The 16,704-nt window shown below is 38.7% G+C and overlaps 1 protein-coding gene across 1 annotated transcript in view; it reads right to left on the reverse strand.

The window, feature by feature from the left end:
* Positions 1–16,704, reverse strand: part of TMEM255B (transmembrane protein 255B) — a 114,208-nt gene that overhangs the window by 40,352 nt on the left and 57,152 nt on the right. The window lies entirely within an intron of this gene.

Genomic DNA, 16,704 nt, shown 5'->3' on the forward strand with positions numbered 1-16,704 from the left:
ACAACACACTTCTAAAATAAATGGTTTATAATGTAGAATGTAGGGAAACTAGCGATAGAGAGCAATTAATGAAGGAAGAACGATAACCCAATAAGAACAGAAAAGCTATCGTGGGTAAATTTAACTTTCTGAGAATTCCCAGGAATGACTATGGTTTGTTAATTTGTGATGGGTATGGAAGGAACAAGTTCACAGAAATGTTACTATATTAGGTTATTTTCTTGGGATCGAAGAGGAACATGTTGGAAGTAGTTATTTTAGGTTAGTTGTCTTTTTCTTAGTCTTTTGTTATAGTTTGTTTGAAATGTTTCTTTATTGTGTACCTTTTTTAAAAAAATTTTTTGATATAATTAATTTTTAAAAAAAAAGTTAATTAAAAAAAAAACAATGAAAAAAATATGCAGAGCCCCCTTGAGGAGCTGGTGGAGAATTCAGGGGTGTTGGGCTTCCCCACCTCGATGGTTGCTGATGTGCTCACAGACATAGGGGACTGGTGGTTTGATCGGCTGAGCCCTCTACCACAGGGCTTGCCCTTGGCAAGACTGTTGCTGCAAAGGAGAGGTTAGGCCTCCCTATAATTGCACCTAAGAGCTTCCTTCCAAATGCCTCTTTGTTGCTCAGATGTGGCCCTCTCTCTCTAGCTAAGCCAACTTGGCAGGTGAAATCACTGCCCTCACCCCTACGTGGGATCTGACACCCAGGGGAGTAAATCTCCCTGGCAACGTGGTATATGACTTCTGGGGGGGAATCCAGACCTGGCATCATGGGATGGAGAACATCTTCTTGACCAAAAGGGGGATGTGAAAGGAAATGAAATAAGCTTCAGTGGCAGAGAGATTCCAAAACGAGCCGAGAGGTCACTCTGGTGGGCACTCTTACGCACAATATAGACAACCCTTTTTAGGCTCTAATGAATTGGAATAGCTAGCAGTAAATACCTGAAACTATCAAATTACAAACCAGAAGCCATGAATTTTGTAGATGATTGTATAAAAACGTAGCTTATGAGGGGTGACAATGTGATTGGGAAAGCCATATGGACCACACTTCCCTTTGTCCAGTTTATGGATGGATGAGTAGAAAAATAGGGGAAGAAAAAAAAAAAAGCACCTAGTGTTCTTTTTTACTTTAATTGTTCTTTTTCACTTTAATTTTTATTCTTATTATTTTTGTGTGCATGGTAATGAAAATGTCAAAAATTAATTTTGGTGATGAATGCACAACTATATAGTGGTACTATAAACAACTGAATGTAAGCTTTGTTTTGTAGGACTGCATGGTATGTGAATATATCTCAATAAAAATGAATTTTAAAAAAATGTAAATGGATTCAACTTTCCAATTGAAGGCTGGAGACTGGCAGAATGGGTAAAGAAACATGACCCAACTATATGTTGTTTTCAGGATCCATATATGCAAATAGGTTGCAAGTGAAAAGATGGAAAAAATATTTCATGCAAATAGTAATCAGAAGAGAGCAACAGAAGGAAAACTGGAAACTTTACAAATATGTGAATATTAAACAGCATACTCCTAAATGACCAATGGATTAAAGAAGAAATTATAAAGGAAATTGGAACAGACTTAGAGACAAATGAAAACAAGATACAACATACCAAAACTTATGTAATGCAGTGGAAACAGTGCTCAGATGGAAATTTATAGCTATGAATGCTTATATTAAAAAAGAATGGAGAGGCGGGGCAAGATGGCAGACTGGTGAGCTGTAAGGTTTAGTTACTCCTCCAGGAAAGTAGGTAAAAAGCCAGGAACTGCGTGGACTGGACACCACAGAGCAATCTGTCTTTGGGCATACTTCATACAACACTCATGAAAACGTGGAACCGTTGAGATCAGCGAAATCTGTAAGTTTTTGCGGCCAGGGGACCCGCGCCCCTCCCTGCCAGGCTCAGTCCCGGGGGAGGAGGGGCTGTCAGCTCCGGGAAGGAGAAGGGAGAACTGCAGTGGCTGCTCTTATCGAAAACTCATTCTACTGATTCAAACTCCAACCATAGATAGACTGAGACCAGACACCAGAGACTCTGAGAGCAGCCAGCCCAGCAGAGAGGAGACAGGCATAGGAAAAAAACAACACGAAAAACTCCAAAATAAAAGGAGAGGATTTTTGGAGTTCTGGTGAACACAGAAAGGGGAAGGGCAGAGCTCAGGACTTGAGGCGCATATGCAAATCCCGAAGCAAAGCTGATCTCTCTGCCCTGTGCACCTTTCCTTAATGGCCCTGGTTGCTTTGTCTATTAGCATTTCAATAACCCATTAGATCTCTGAGGAGGGCCGTTTTTTTTTTTTTTAAATCCTTTTTGCTTTTTCTAAAACAATTACTCTAAGAAGCTCAATACAGAAAGCTTCAAAGAATTGCAATTTGGGCACGTCAAGTCAAGAGCAGAACTAAGAGAGCTCTGAGACAAAAGGCAATAATCCAGTGGCTGAGAAAATTCACTAAACAACACAACTTCCCAAGAAAAAGGGGGGTGTCCGCTCACAGCCACCATCCTGGTGGACAGGAAACACTCCTGCCCATCGCCAGCCCCATAGCCCAGAGCTGCCCCAGACAACCCAGTGTGACGGAAGTGCTTCAAATAACAGGCACACACCACAAAACTGGGCGTGGACATTAGCCTTCCCTGCAACCTCAGCTGAATGTCCCAGAGCTGGGAAGGTGGAGCAGTGTGAATTAACAAAGCCCCATTCAGCCATCATTTGAGCAGACTGGGAGCCTCCCTACACAGCCCAGCAGCCCAGAACTGCCCTGGGGGGACGGCACTCACCTGTGACATAGCACAGTCATCCCTCAACAGAGGACCCGGGGTGCACAGCCTGGAAGAGGGGCCCACTTGCAAGTCTCAGGAGCCATACGCCAATACCAAAGACTTGTGGGTCAGTGGCAGAGACAAACTGTGGCAGGACTGAACTGAAGGATTAGACTATTGCAGCAGCTTTAAAACTCTAGGATCATCAGGGAGATTTGATTGTTAGGGCCACCCCCCCTCCCCGACTGCCTAGAAACACGCCCCACATACACGGCAAGCAACACCAACTACACACGCAAGCTTGGTACACCAATTGGGCCCCACAAGACTCACTCCCCCACTCACCAAAAAGGCTAAGCAGGGGAGATCTGGCTTGTGGTGAACAGGTGGCTCGTGGACTCCACCTGCTGGTTAGTTAGAGAAAGTGTACTCCACGAAGCTGTAGATCTGATAAATTAGAGATAAGGACTTCAATAGGTCTACAAACCCTAACAGAACCCTATCAAGTTCAGCAAATGCCACGAGGCCAAAAACAACAGAAAATTATAAAGCATATGAAAAAACCAGACGATATGGATAACCCAAGCCCAAGCACCCAAATCAAAAGACCAGAAGAGACACAGCACCTAGAGCAGCTACTCAAAGAACTAAAGATGAACAATGAGACCATAGTACGGGATATGAAGGAAATCAAGAAGACCCTAGAAGAGCATAAAGAAGACATTGCAAGACTAAATAAAAAAATGGATGATCTTATGGAAATTAAAGAAACTGTTGACCAAATTAAAAAGATTCTGGACACTCATAGTACAAGACTAGAGGAAGTTGAACAACGAATCAGTGACCTGGAAGATGACAGAATGGAAAATGAAAGCATAAAAGAAAGAATGGGGGAAAAAAAATTGAAAAACTCGAAATGGACCTCAGGGATATGATAGATAATATGAAACGTCCGAATATAAGACTCATTGGTGTCCCAGAAGGGGAAGAAAAGGGTAAAGGTCTAGGAAGAGTATTCAAAGAAATTGTTGGGGAAAACTTCCCAAATCTTCTAAACAACATAAATACACAAATCATAAATGCTCAGTGAACTCCAAATAGAATAAATCCAAAAAAAACCCACTCCGAGACATATACTGATCACACTGTCAAACATAGAAGAGAAGGAGCAAGTTCTGAAAGCAGCAAGAGAAAAGCAATTCACCACATACAAAGGAAACAGCATAAGACTAAGTAGTGACTACTCAGCAGCCACCATGGAGGCAAGAAGGCAGTGGCACGATATATTTAAAATTCTGAGTGAGAGGAATTTCCAGCCAAGAATACTTTATCCAGCAAAGCTCTCCTTCAAATTTGAGGGAGAGCTTAAATTTTTCACAGACAAACAAATGCTGAGAGAATTTGCTAACAAGAGACCTGCCCTACTGGAGATACTAAAGGGAGCCCTACAGACAGAGAAACAAAGACAGGACAGAGAGACTTGGAGAAAGGTTCAGTACTAAAGAGATTCGGTATGGGTACAATAAAGGATATTAATAGAGAGAGGGAAAAATATGGCAAACATAATCCAAAGGATAAGATGGCCGATTCAAGAAATGCCTTCAGGGTTTTAACGTTGAATGTAAATGGATTAAACTCCCCAATTAAAAGATATAGATTCGCAGAATGGATCAAAAAAAAATGAACCATCAATATGTTGCATACAAGAGACTCATCTTAGACACAGGGACACAAAGAAACTGAAAGTGAAAGGATGGAAAAAAATATTTCATGCAAGCTACAGCCAAAAGAAAGCAGGTGTAGCAATATTAATCTCAGATAAAATAGACTTCAAATGCAGGGATGTTTTGAGAGACAAAGAAGGCCACTACATACTAATAAAAGGGGCAATTCAGCAAGAAGAAATAACAATCATAAATGTCTATGCACCCAATCAAGGTGCCACAAAATACACGAGAGAAACACTGGCAAAACTAAAGGAAGCAATTGATGTTTCCACAGTAATAGTGGGAGACTTCAACACATCACTCTCTCCTATAGATAGATCAACCAGACAGAAGACCAATAAGGAAATTGAAAACCTAAACAATCTGATAAATGAATTAGATTTAACAGACATCTACAGGACATTACATCCCAAATCACCAGGATACACATACTTTTCTAGTGCTCACGGAACTTTCTCCAGAATAGATCATATGCTGGGACATAAAACAAGCCTCAATAAATTTAAAAAGATTGAAATTATTCAAAGCACATTCTCTGACCACAATGGAATACAATTAGAAGTCAATAACCATCAGAGACTTAGAAAATTCACAAATACCTGGAGGTTAAACAACACACTCCTAAACAATCAGTGGGTTAAAGAAGAAATAGCAAGAGAAATTGCTAAATATATAGAGACGAATGAAAATGAGAACACAACATACCAAAACCTATGGGATGCAGCAAAAGCAGTGCTAAGGGGGGAAATTTATAGCACTAAATGCATATATTAAAAAGGAAGAAAGAGCCAAAATCAAAGAACTAATGGATCAACTGAAGAAGGTAGAAAATGAACAGCAAACCAATCCTAAACCAAGTACAAGAAAAGAAATAACAAGGATTAAAGCAGAAATAAATGACACAGAGAACAAAAAAACAATAGAGAGGATAAATATCACCAAAAGTTGGTTCTTTGAGAAGATCAACAAGATTGACAAGCCCCTAGCTAGACTGACAAAATCAAAAAGAGAGAAGACCCATATAAACAAAATAATGAATGAAAAAGGTGACATAACTGCAGATCCTGAAGAAATTAAAAAAATTATAAGAGGATATTATGAACAACTGTATGGCAACAAACTGGATAATGTAGAAGAAATGGACAATTTCCTGGAAACATATGAACAACCTAGACTGTCCAGAGAAGAAATAGAAGACCTCAACCAACCCATCACAAGCAAAGAGATCCAATCAGTCATCAAAAATCTTCCCACAAATAAATGCCCAGGGCCAGATGGCTTCACAGGGGAATTCTACCAAACTTTCCAGAAAGAACTGACACCAATCTTACTCAAACTCTTTCAAAACATTGAAAAAAATGGAACACTACCTAACTCATTTTATGAAGCTAACATCAATCTAATACCAAAACCAGGCAAAGATGCTACAAAAAAGGAAAACTACCGGCCAATCTCCCTAATGAATATAGATGCAAAAATCCTCAACAAAATACTTGCAAATCGAATCCAAAGACACATTAAAAAAATCATACACCATGACCAAGTGGGGTTCATTCCAGGCATGCAAGGATGGTTCAACATAAGAAAAACAATCAATGTATTACAACACATTAAAAACTCGAAAGGGAAAAATCAATTGATCATCTCAATAGATGCTGAAAAAGCATTTGACAAAATCCAACATCCGTTTTGATAAAAACACTTCAAAAGGTAGGAATTGAAGGAAACTTCCTCAACATGATAAAGAGCATATATGAAAAACCCACAGCCAGCATAGTACTCAACGGTGAGAGACTGAAAGCCTTCCCTCTAAGATCAGGAACAAGACAAGGATGCCCGCTGTCACCACTGTTATTCAACATTGTGCTGGAAGTGCTAGCCAGGGCAATCCGGCAAGACAAAGAAATAAAAGGCATCCAAATTGGAAAAGAAGAAGTAAAACTGTCATTGTTTGCAGATGATATGATCTTATATCTAGAAAACCCTGAGAAATCAACGATACACCTACTAGAGCTAATAAACAAATTTAGCAAAGTAGCGGGATACAAGATTAATGCACATAAGTCAGTAATGTTACTATATGCTAGAAATGAACAAACTGAAGAGACACTCAAGAAAAAGATACCATTTTCAATAGCAACTAAAAAAATCAAGTACCTAGGAATAAAGTTAACCAAAGATGTAAAAGACCTATACAAAGAAAACTACATAACTCTACTAAAAGAAACAGAAGGGGACCTTAAAAGATGGAAAAATATTCCATGTTCATGGATAGGAAGGCTAAACGTCATTAAGATGTCAATTCCACCCAAACTCATCTACAAATTCAATGCAATCCCAATCAAAATTCCAACAACCTACTTTGCAGACTTGGAAAAGCTAGTTATCAAATTTATTTGGAAAGGGAAGATGCCTCGAATTGCTAAAGACACTCTAAAAAAGAAAAACGAAGTGGGAGGAATTACACTCCCTGACTTTGAAGCTTATTATAAAGCCACAGTTGCCAAAACAGCATGGTACTGGCACAAAGATAGACATATAGATCAATGGAATCGAATTGAGAACTCAGAGATAGACCCTCAGATCTATGGCCGACTGATCTTTGATAAGGCCCCCAAAGTCACCGAACTGAGCCATAATGGTCTTTTCAACAAATGGGGCTGGGAGAGTTGGATATCCATATCCAAAAGAATGAAAGAGGACCCCTACCTCACCCCCTACACAAAAATTAACTCAAAATGGACCAAAGATCTCAATATAAAAGAAAGTACCATTAAACTCCTAGAAGATAATGTAGGAAAACATCTTCAAGACCTTGTATTAGGCGGCCACTTCCTAGACTTTACACCCAAAGCACAAGCAACAAAAGAGAAAACAGATAAATGGGAACTCCTCAAGCTTAGAAGTTTCTGCACCTCAAAGGAATTTCTCAAAAAGGTAAAGAGGCAGCCAACTCAATGGGAAAAAATTTTTGGAAACCATGTATCTGACAAAAGACTGATATCTTGCATATACAAAGAAATCCTACAACTCAATGACAATAGTACAGACAGCCCAATTATAAAATGGGCAAAAGATATGAAAAGACAGTTCTCTGAAGAGGAAATACAAATGGCCAAGAAACACATGAAAAAATGTTCAGCTTCACTAGCTATTAGAGAGATGCAAATTAAGACCACAATGAGATACCATCTAACACCGGTTAGAATGGCTGCCATTAAACAAACAGGAAACTACAAATGCTGGAGGGGATGTGGAGAAATTGGAACTCTTATTCATTGTTGGTGGGAATGTATAATGGTTCAGCCACTCTGGAAGTCAGTCTGGCAGTTCCTTAGAAAACTAGATATAGAGCTACCATTCGATCCAGCGATTGCACTTCTCGGTATATACCCGGAAGATCGGAAAGCAGTGACACGAACAGATATCTGCACGCCAATATTCATAGCAGCATTATTCACAATTGCGAAGAGATAGAAACAACCCAAATGTCCTTCAACAGATGAGTGGATAAATAAAATGTGGTATATACACACGATGGAATACTACGCGGCAGTAAGAAGGAACGATCTGGTGAAACATATGACAACATGGATGAACCTTGAAGACATAATGCTGAGCGAAATAAGCCAGGCACAAAAAGAGAAATATTATATGCTACCACTAATGTGAACTTTGAAAAATGTAAAACAAATGGTTTATAATGTAGAATGTAGGGGAACTAGCAGTAGAGAGCAATTAAGGAAGGGGGAACAATAATCCAAGAAGAACAGATAAGCTATTTAACGTTCTGGGGATGCCCAGGAATGACTATGGTCTGTTAATTTCTGATGGATGTAGTAGGAACAAGTTCACTGAAATGTTGCTATATTATGTAACTTTCTTGGGGTAAAGTAGGAACATGTTGGAAGTTAAGCAGTTATCTTAGGTTAGTTGTCTTTTTCTTACTCCCTTGTTATGGTCTCTTTGAAATGTTCTTTTATTGTATGTTTGTTTTCTTTTTAACTTTTTTTTTCATACAGTTGATTTAAAAAAGAAGGGAAAGTTAAAAAAAAAAAAAAGAAAAGAAAAAAGACAAACAAGGAAAAAAAAAAAAAAGATGTAGTGCCCCCTTGAGGAGCCTGTGGAGAATGCAGGGGTATACCCCTACCCCACCTCCATGGTTGCTAACATGACCACAGACATAGGGGACTGGTGGTTTGATGGGTTGAGCCCTCTACCATAAGTTTTACCCTTGGGAAGACGGTTGCTGCAAAGGAGAGGCTAGGCCTCCCTGTATTTGTGCCTAAGAGTCTCCTCCTGAATGCCTCTTTGTTGCTCAGATGTGGCCCTCTCTCTCTGGCTAAGCCAACTTGAAAGGTGAAATCACTGCCCTCCCCCCTACGTGGGATCAGACACCCAGGGAAGTGAATCTCCCTGGCAACGTGGAATATGACTCCCGGGGAGGAATGTAGACCCGGCATCGTGGGATGGAGAACATCTTCTTGACCAAAAGGGGGATGTGAAAGGAAATGAAATAAGCTTCAGTGGCAGAGAGATTCCAAAACGAGCCGAGAGATCACTCTGGTGGGCACTCTTACGCACACTTTAGACAACCTTTTTTAGGTTCTAAAGAATTGGGGTAGCTGGTGGTGGATACCTGAAACTATTAAACTACAACCCAGAACCCATGAATCTCGAAGACAGTTGTATAAAAATGTAGCTTATGAGGGGTGACAGTGGGATTGGGAATGCCATAAGGACCAAACTCCACTTTGTCTAGTTTATGGATGGATGTGTAGAAAAGTAGGGGAAGGAAACAAACAGACAAAGGTACCCAGTGTTCTTTTTTACTTCAATTGCTCTTTTTCACTCTAATTATTATTCTTGTTATTTTTGTGTGTGTGCTAATGAAGGTGTCAGGTATTGATTTAGGTGATGAATGTACAACTATGTAATGGTACTGTAAACAATCGAAAGTACAATTTGTTTTGTATGACTGCGTGGTATGTGAATATATCTCAATAAAATAATGATTAAAAAAAAAATGAAAAAAAGAATGAGGGGATTGTGGGAAGATGGCAGAGTAGGGAGCTCCAGTACTCAGTCCTTTCACCAAAACAAATACTGAAAAGGCAAGAACAACCATTTTGAAATGCCAGAAGCCAGAAGACCACTATACAGCATCCAGGGGAGAGTGGGACTAAGAGGCTGATAAATTACAGCAAAAAGCAGCAAATTGCTCTCTGCACACACGGCTACCAGCACCCATCCCCCATTCTCACAGCAGACTGTCATGGTCTCTGGCCCCTGGCTAGCTCACCAGTGACAGAAAGATACATAAAATCCTCTTCCCCCAATTAATAACCTAACTTACATTTGATGAACTGGAAAAAACAAGAGCAAAGTAAACCCAAAGTTATCAGAAGAGAAAAAATAAGATTAGAGCTGATATAAATGAAGTAGAGATTAGAAAAACAATTGAGACAGCCAACAAAACAAAAAGTTGGCTCTTTGGAAAAATAAAATTGAATCGTTAGAAGGAAAAAATTGAACTGGTGGAGCTGTAACCCATAACATCCTTTGAAATTTGTTATATAGCTACTTGTTAAATTGTAATTTGAAAGCTATACCTTTTTGTACATATGTTAGACTTCACAACAAGGAAATGACTGAAACTATGGTACTATAGTTCATAATAACTTTGGAAATTTCCTATACATCTACTAGTTAAATCATACTTTGAAAGATAGTACCTTTTTGTATATATGTTAGATTTCATAATAAGGAAATAACTGAAACTGTGGAATTTGTAACCTATAATATTCTTTGAAATTTGCTCTCTAACTACCTGTTAAATTGCACTTGGAAAGCTATCACTTATGTATATATGTTATATTCTACAATTTAAAAATATGATAAAAAGACTCATGGAAGAAAATATCTCAAAAAAAGAATATTATGAAATATTGTATGCTAACACATTAGATAATCTATAAATAGAAAAATTCCTAGAAATACATCAATTATCCAAATTGACTTAAGATGAAATAACAAGTACAGAGATTAAAGCAATAATCCAAAATCTTCCACCAAAGAAAAGTCCAGGACCAGATGGATTCACCAGTGATTTCTACCAAACATTTAAAGAAGAATTAATCACAATCCTTCTAAAACTATTTCAAAGAATTCAAGAGGAGGGAACACCTCCTAATTCATCCTATCAGGCCAGCATTAATCTGATATCAAAGCCTAGTAGGACATCAAAAAAAAAAAGAAAATTATAAGCCAATTTCCTTTACAAATATATATGCAAATATCCTCAAAAAAATACTAGCAAGCCAAATCCAATGGCATATTAAAAAGATTATACACCAAGGCAATTGGGATTCATCCCAGGAATGCAAGGGTGGTTCAATACAAAAATCAATCAAGGTAATATACTACATAAATAAAATGAAGGAAAATAAATACATGATTATCTCAATACATGCAGAAAAGGAATTTGGCAAACTCCAGCACCCTTTCTGAGTGAAAAGAATCAGAAAAGCAAGAATAGAAGGTTACTTTCTCAATATCGTAAAGGCCATTTATGAAAAAGCCACAGCTAACGTCATACTTAAAGCTTTCCTGCTAAGATCAGGAATGAGACAAGGATGCCTGCTTTCACCATTGCTGTTTAATATTGCACTAGAAGTTCTTGCCACAGAAATTAGGCAAGAAAAAGAAATAAAAGTAATCTCAATTGGAAAGGGAAAAGTAAAACTATCTCTACTTGGAGATGATATGATCTTACACTATATATAGAAAACTCAAAAGGACCCACAAGAAAACCATTAGTGCTAGTAAATGAATTCAGCAAAGTGGCAGGGTAAGAAATCAACACACAAAAAAACAATTGTGGAGGGGATCCAAGATGACAAATTAGGAGAGACAGAGCAAAATTCTCCTCCATGTAAAACACTAGATAAAAGACAGAAAGTGCTCCAGAATAGCAGTTCCAGGGTTCCACCAGCTGGGCAGGGACTTCTAAATCCATAGTGACTGTGCAATTGGAGAAACCAAGAGACTACATTCAGTCGTTTGAGTGATCCAGAGAGCTGCTGTGGGAATGGCAGCCAGAGCCATGCTGTGGTGGGGAGAAACTGAGAGGCTGTGTTTGGAGGCAGGTTAGAGTAAGACCCAGAAAGTGGCTGGGGAGCCAGCAGCAGAAGCCATAGTCAAGCACAGTGGGGAGTGCCTTCCACAACCTGGGCAGCCTCCTCAGTATCTGGCATGAGTGATAGCCCTTCACACACCCACAGCTAAGAACCCCCAAGCAAGCGACAAGCTGCTGCATCAGGCAGTCAATCACAGAAGTGGGTAGTTTCCATGCCCAGGCAGCCATCTTTACAGCAGGCTGGGAGATGCCCCTTCACAGCACAGCAGCCAAGAGCTTCCTTCAGGGAATTCAGGACTCAGTTGGCTTGTGACGGCACACACTCCTCCTCTACAGAAGCCTGTGGGGAGCACAGCCTAGAGGCACGGGTGCTGCACAGAAGTGCCAGGAGCCCTACACCCATCCCAGGGACTTGTGGGCCCACGGCAGAGAGGGATGGCAGGCTATCTGAACTGAAGGGTTAGATGCGTTCTGTAGCCCCAGGGTATTCCAGCCACAGCCCCAGGAACAGCTGGAGTACTGGGTCTTAAAGCCATCTTCCCTGCCAAACTGCACAGGGCACAGCCCCCACCCACAGGGCTGGCAGTCCCCATCGCACATGGAAAATTGGTGCACTGGTTGGACATCCACATGGTTTGGACCCCCACTCCCTGCATAAACAAAGTTGGGGAGAACTGGATTGACGGTAAGAGATGGCTCAGGGGTGCTATCTGCTGGTAGGTCAGGGAAAGTGCACTGCACCAAGCTGTAGCTTGGTAAAATTATAGATAATTGTTTAAATAAGCCTGCACATTCTAAAAGAAATCTATCAATATAAGCAAATGCCAAGAGGCTAAAAACAACAGGAAATTATAAAGCACATGAAAAAACCAGAAGATATGGATAACCCAAATGCGCAAATTAAAAAACCAGAGGAGACACAGAACTTGGAACAACTGATCAAATAAGTAATCACAAACACCAATACCATGGCTCAAGATATAAAGGACATCAAGAAGACCCTAGAAGAGCATAAAGAAGAATTTGGAAGAGTAAATAAAAAAAACTGTTGATCAAAAAAGAAAAAAAAAGCTTCTTGAAACACATAGCAGCAGTTTAGATGAAGTAGAGAATCGAATAAGCAAACTTGAAGAAAGTGTATTGGAAAACGAAAGCACAAAAGAATGGATGGTGAAAATACCAAAAAATTTTAAATGCATCTCACTGATATGATGGACAACATGTGGCACACAAATATAAGGATCATTGGTGTTCCAGAAGGGGAAGAGAAAGTTAAAGGATTAGGAAGAGTATTCAAAAACATTGTTGGGGAAAACTTCCAAACCCTTCTAAATGACATAAGTATGCAAATCATAGATACCCAACTAAATCAAAACAATAAATCCAAATAAACCCACTCTGGGACATATTCTGATCAGATTGTCAAATGCTGAAGAGAAGGAACAAGTTCTGAACAGCAAGAGAGAAGCAATTCACCATATACAAGGGAAACAATATAAACTCAGCAGCCACCATGGTGGTGAGAAGGCAGTGGAATGACATATTTAAAATTCTAAAAGAGAAAAATTGCCAGCAAAGCTCTCCTTCAAATTTGAGGGAGAGCTTAAAATCTTCACAAACAAATGCTGAGAGAATTTGCTAACAAGGGACCTGCCCTACAAGAGATACTAAAGGGAGCCGTACCAGTTGAGAAAAAAAGAAGAGAGAAAGAGGGAGAGGTCTGGAGAAAGGCACAGAAATAAACAGTTTTAGTAAAGGTACATTAAAGGAAATAAAGAGAGAGAAGGAAAAAATATAGCTGACAAATAAAAACCAAAGGATATGATGGCTGATTCACGACCTGCCTTCACAGTAATAACACTGAAAGTGAATGGATTAAACCTCTCAATTAAAAGATATAGATTGGCAGAATAGATTAAAAAATATTAACCATCAATATGTTACTTACAAGAGACCCATCTTAGACCCAGAGACACAAAGAAATTGAAAGTGAAAGGATGGAAAAAAAAATATTCCATGCAAGCTATAGCCAAAAGAAAGCAGGTGTAGCAATATTAATCTCAGATAAAACAGACTTTAAATGTAAAGATATCATAAGCGACAAAGGACACTATATACTAATAAAAGGGGCAATTCAACAAGAAGAAATAACAATTGTAAATGTTTATGCACCCAATCAAGATGCCATAAAATACATGAGACAAACACTGGCAAAACTAAAGGAAACAATGGATGTTTCCACAATAATTGTGGGAGACTTCAACACATCACTCTCTCCTATAGATAGATCAACCAGACAGAAGACCAATAAGGAAATTGAAAACCCAAACAATCTGATAAATGAATTTGATTTAACAGACATATATAGAACATTACATCCCAAATCACCAGGATACACATACTTCTCTAGGGCTCACGGAACTTTCTCCAGAATAGATCATATGCTGGGACATAAAACAAGCCTCAATAAATTTTAAAAAATTGAAATTATTCAAAGCACATTCTCTGACCACAACGGAATACAATTAGAAGTCAATAACCATCAGAGACTTAGAAAATTCACAAATACCTGGAGGTTAACCCACTCCTAAACAATCAGTGGGTTAAAGAAGAAATAGCAAGAGAAACTGTTAAATGTATAGAGATGAATGAAAATGAAAATACAATATATCAAAACCTATGGGATGCAGCAAAAGCGGTACTGAGGGGGAAATTTATCGTGCTAAACGCATACATCAAAAAGGAAGAAAGAGCCAAAATCAAAGAACTAATGGAGTAACTGAAGAAGCTAGAAAATGAACAGAAAACTAATCCTAAACCAAGTAGAAGAAAAGAAATTACAAGGATTAAAGCAGAAATAAATGACATAGAGAACAAAAAACAATAGAATAAATAACATCAAAAGTTGGTTCTTTGAGAAGATCAACAAGATGGACAAGCCCCCAGCTAGACTGACAAAATCAAAAAGAGAGAAGACCCACATATACAAAATAATGAATGAGAAAGATGACATTACTACGGATCCCAAAGAAATTTAAAAAAATTATAAGGGGATACTATGAACAACTGTATGCCAACAATTTCCTGGAAACATATGAACAACTTAGGCTTAACAGAGAAGAAACAGAAGACCTCAACCAACCAATCACAAGCAAAGAGATCCAATCAGTCATCAAAAAAATTCCCACAAATAAATGCCCAGGGCCAGATGGCTTCACAGGGGAATTCTACCATATTTAGTGAATGAAATATATATAAAGAAATCCTACAACTCAACAACACTCCAAACAGCCCAATTATAAAATTGGCAAAAGATATGAAAAGGTGTTTTTCCAAAGAGGAAATACAAATGGCTAAAAAACACATGAAAACATGTTCATCTTAACTAGCTATTACAGAAATGCAAATCAAAACCACAAGATACCATCTCAAACCAATAAGAATGGCTGCCATTAAACAAACAGGAAACAATAAATGCTATGGAGGATGTGGAAAAATTGGAATTCTTATTCATTACTGGTGGGAATGTATAATGATACAGCTGCTGTGGAAGACAATTTGGCAGTTTCTCAGAAAACTAGACATTGAATTACTCTATGATTGTTGCATGAAATGAGTCAGACACAAAAGGAGAGATATTGTAAGTTACCACTTCTATGAACTCCCTGAACAATGTAAAATCAATGTCTTATTATGTAAAATAATGGGGGCCTAGTGATAGACAGAAGCTAGTGAAGGGGGAATGATAAATCTAATATGTTCAGATATGTTAATGAAGGTGAATTCAAAGGTATGGAAATGGATGGGGGTGATGATTGTTTATTAATGGTATTATAAGTATGAGAGCTGTATTGAAGGCAAATAGGATTGAAAGGGGTTGTTCAAAGGCATGTATCCCACAGATCAGCACTACAAATATAGATAGGTGCTTGCATGGTATACTTCTAAGGTACGACGCTGGTACACAGAGCTGACAACAGAATGATATAAGGGAAAAATCTACCTGTTGCATACTAGGGACAAATAATTAAGGGCTGAAAAGAGCTATGAGACGTTTTGGGTCGTAAGAATTGTTTAAAATAGAACGTGATAAGGATTATACAACTAAGTGATGATAATGTGAGATACGGATGGATTACCATGGATATAACATACACTATGAGAACTTAGGAACCCCCTACTTTATAAGTCAAGCCCTCAATATTGAAGCTTGCTCTTGTGAAATTTATGGCTGTAAAGGGGAGGCTAAGCCTACCTGTAATTATGCCTAGGAGTCACCTCTAGAGAACCTCTTTTGTTGCTCAAATGTGGACTTTCTTTCTCTAAGCCTAACTCTACAAATAAATTCATCACCCTCCCACCAACCTGGGACCAGACCCCCCAGATGAATGAGTCTCCCTGGGAATGTGGGACATGAATTTTGGTAATGAGCCTGACCCTGGCAATGGAGGGTTTGAGAATGCCTTTTTGACCAAAAGGAGGAAAAGAAAGGCAACAAAGTAAGGTTTCCTTGGCTAAGAGAATTCAAATAGAGTCAAGAGGCTGTCCTGGAGGTTACTCCTACGCAAACTTCAGCAAATATGCCAAATGGCCATAGTATGATAAGACCAAATCAACAGTGGTCCTGAAAACCCTAAAGAATACCTAGATCCTTATCTGAGACTCCATAAAAATTTCACTCACTAAATTTATTCTTCAGAAACTTAAAACCTTCAGAGTGCTCCTATGCCAGCTAAGTCCCAAAACCCAGAGGCAATAGCCTCTTCAAGAATATTGACTAGATGTGTCCCCTTTTCACATAATGTTGACACCGCTTTTCAGCATGAACAATTTAGGGTGGTCACTGACTAGACATCCCTGACAATCAGGAAAGTGATTAAACTAGAGGAAGGGGAAGCAACAGACAAGATGGAATTTAATAGAAGGATTATGAATACTAAATCTCTATATAATTTTCTTCTTCTTAGTTGCTCAGGTATTAGAGTAGCTAGAAGGGAAGAATTAAAATGGTAGAACTGTAACCCATAGCATCCTTTGAAATTTGTTCTATAGCTACTTGTTAAATTGTAAT

The sequence above is a fragment of the Choloepus didactylus genome, chromosome 12 (assembly GCF_015220235.1).
Source record: "Choloepus didactylus isolate mChoDid1 chromosome 12, mChoDid1.pri, whole genome shotgun sequence".
NCBI lineage: Eukaryota > Metazoa > Chordata > Mammalia > Pilosa > Megalonychidae > Choloepus > Choloepus didactylus.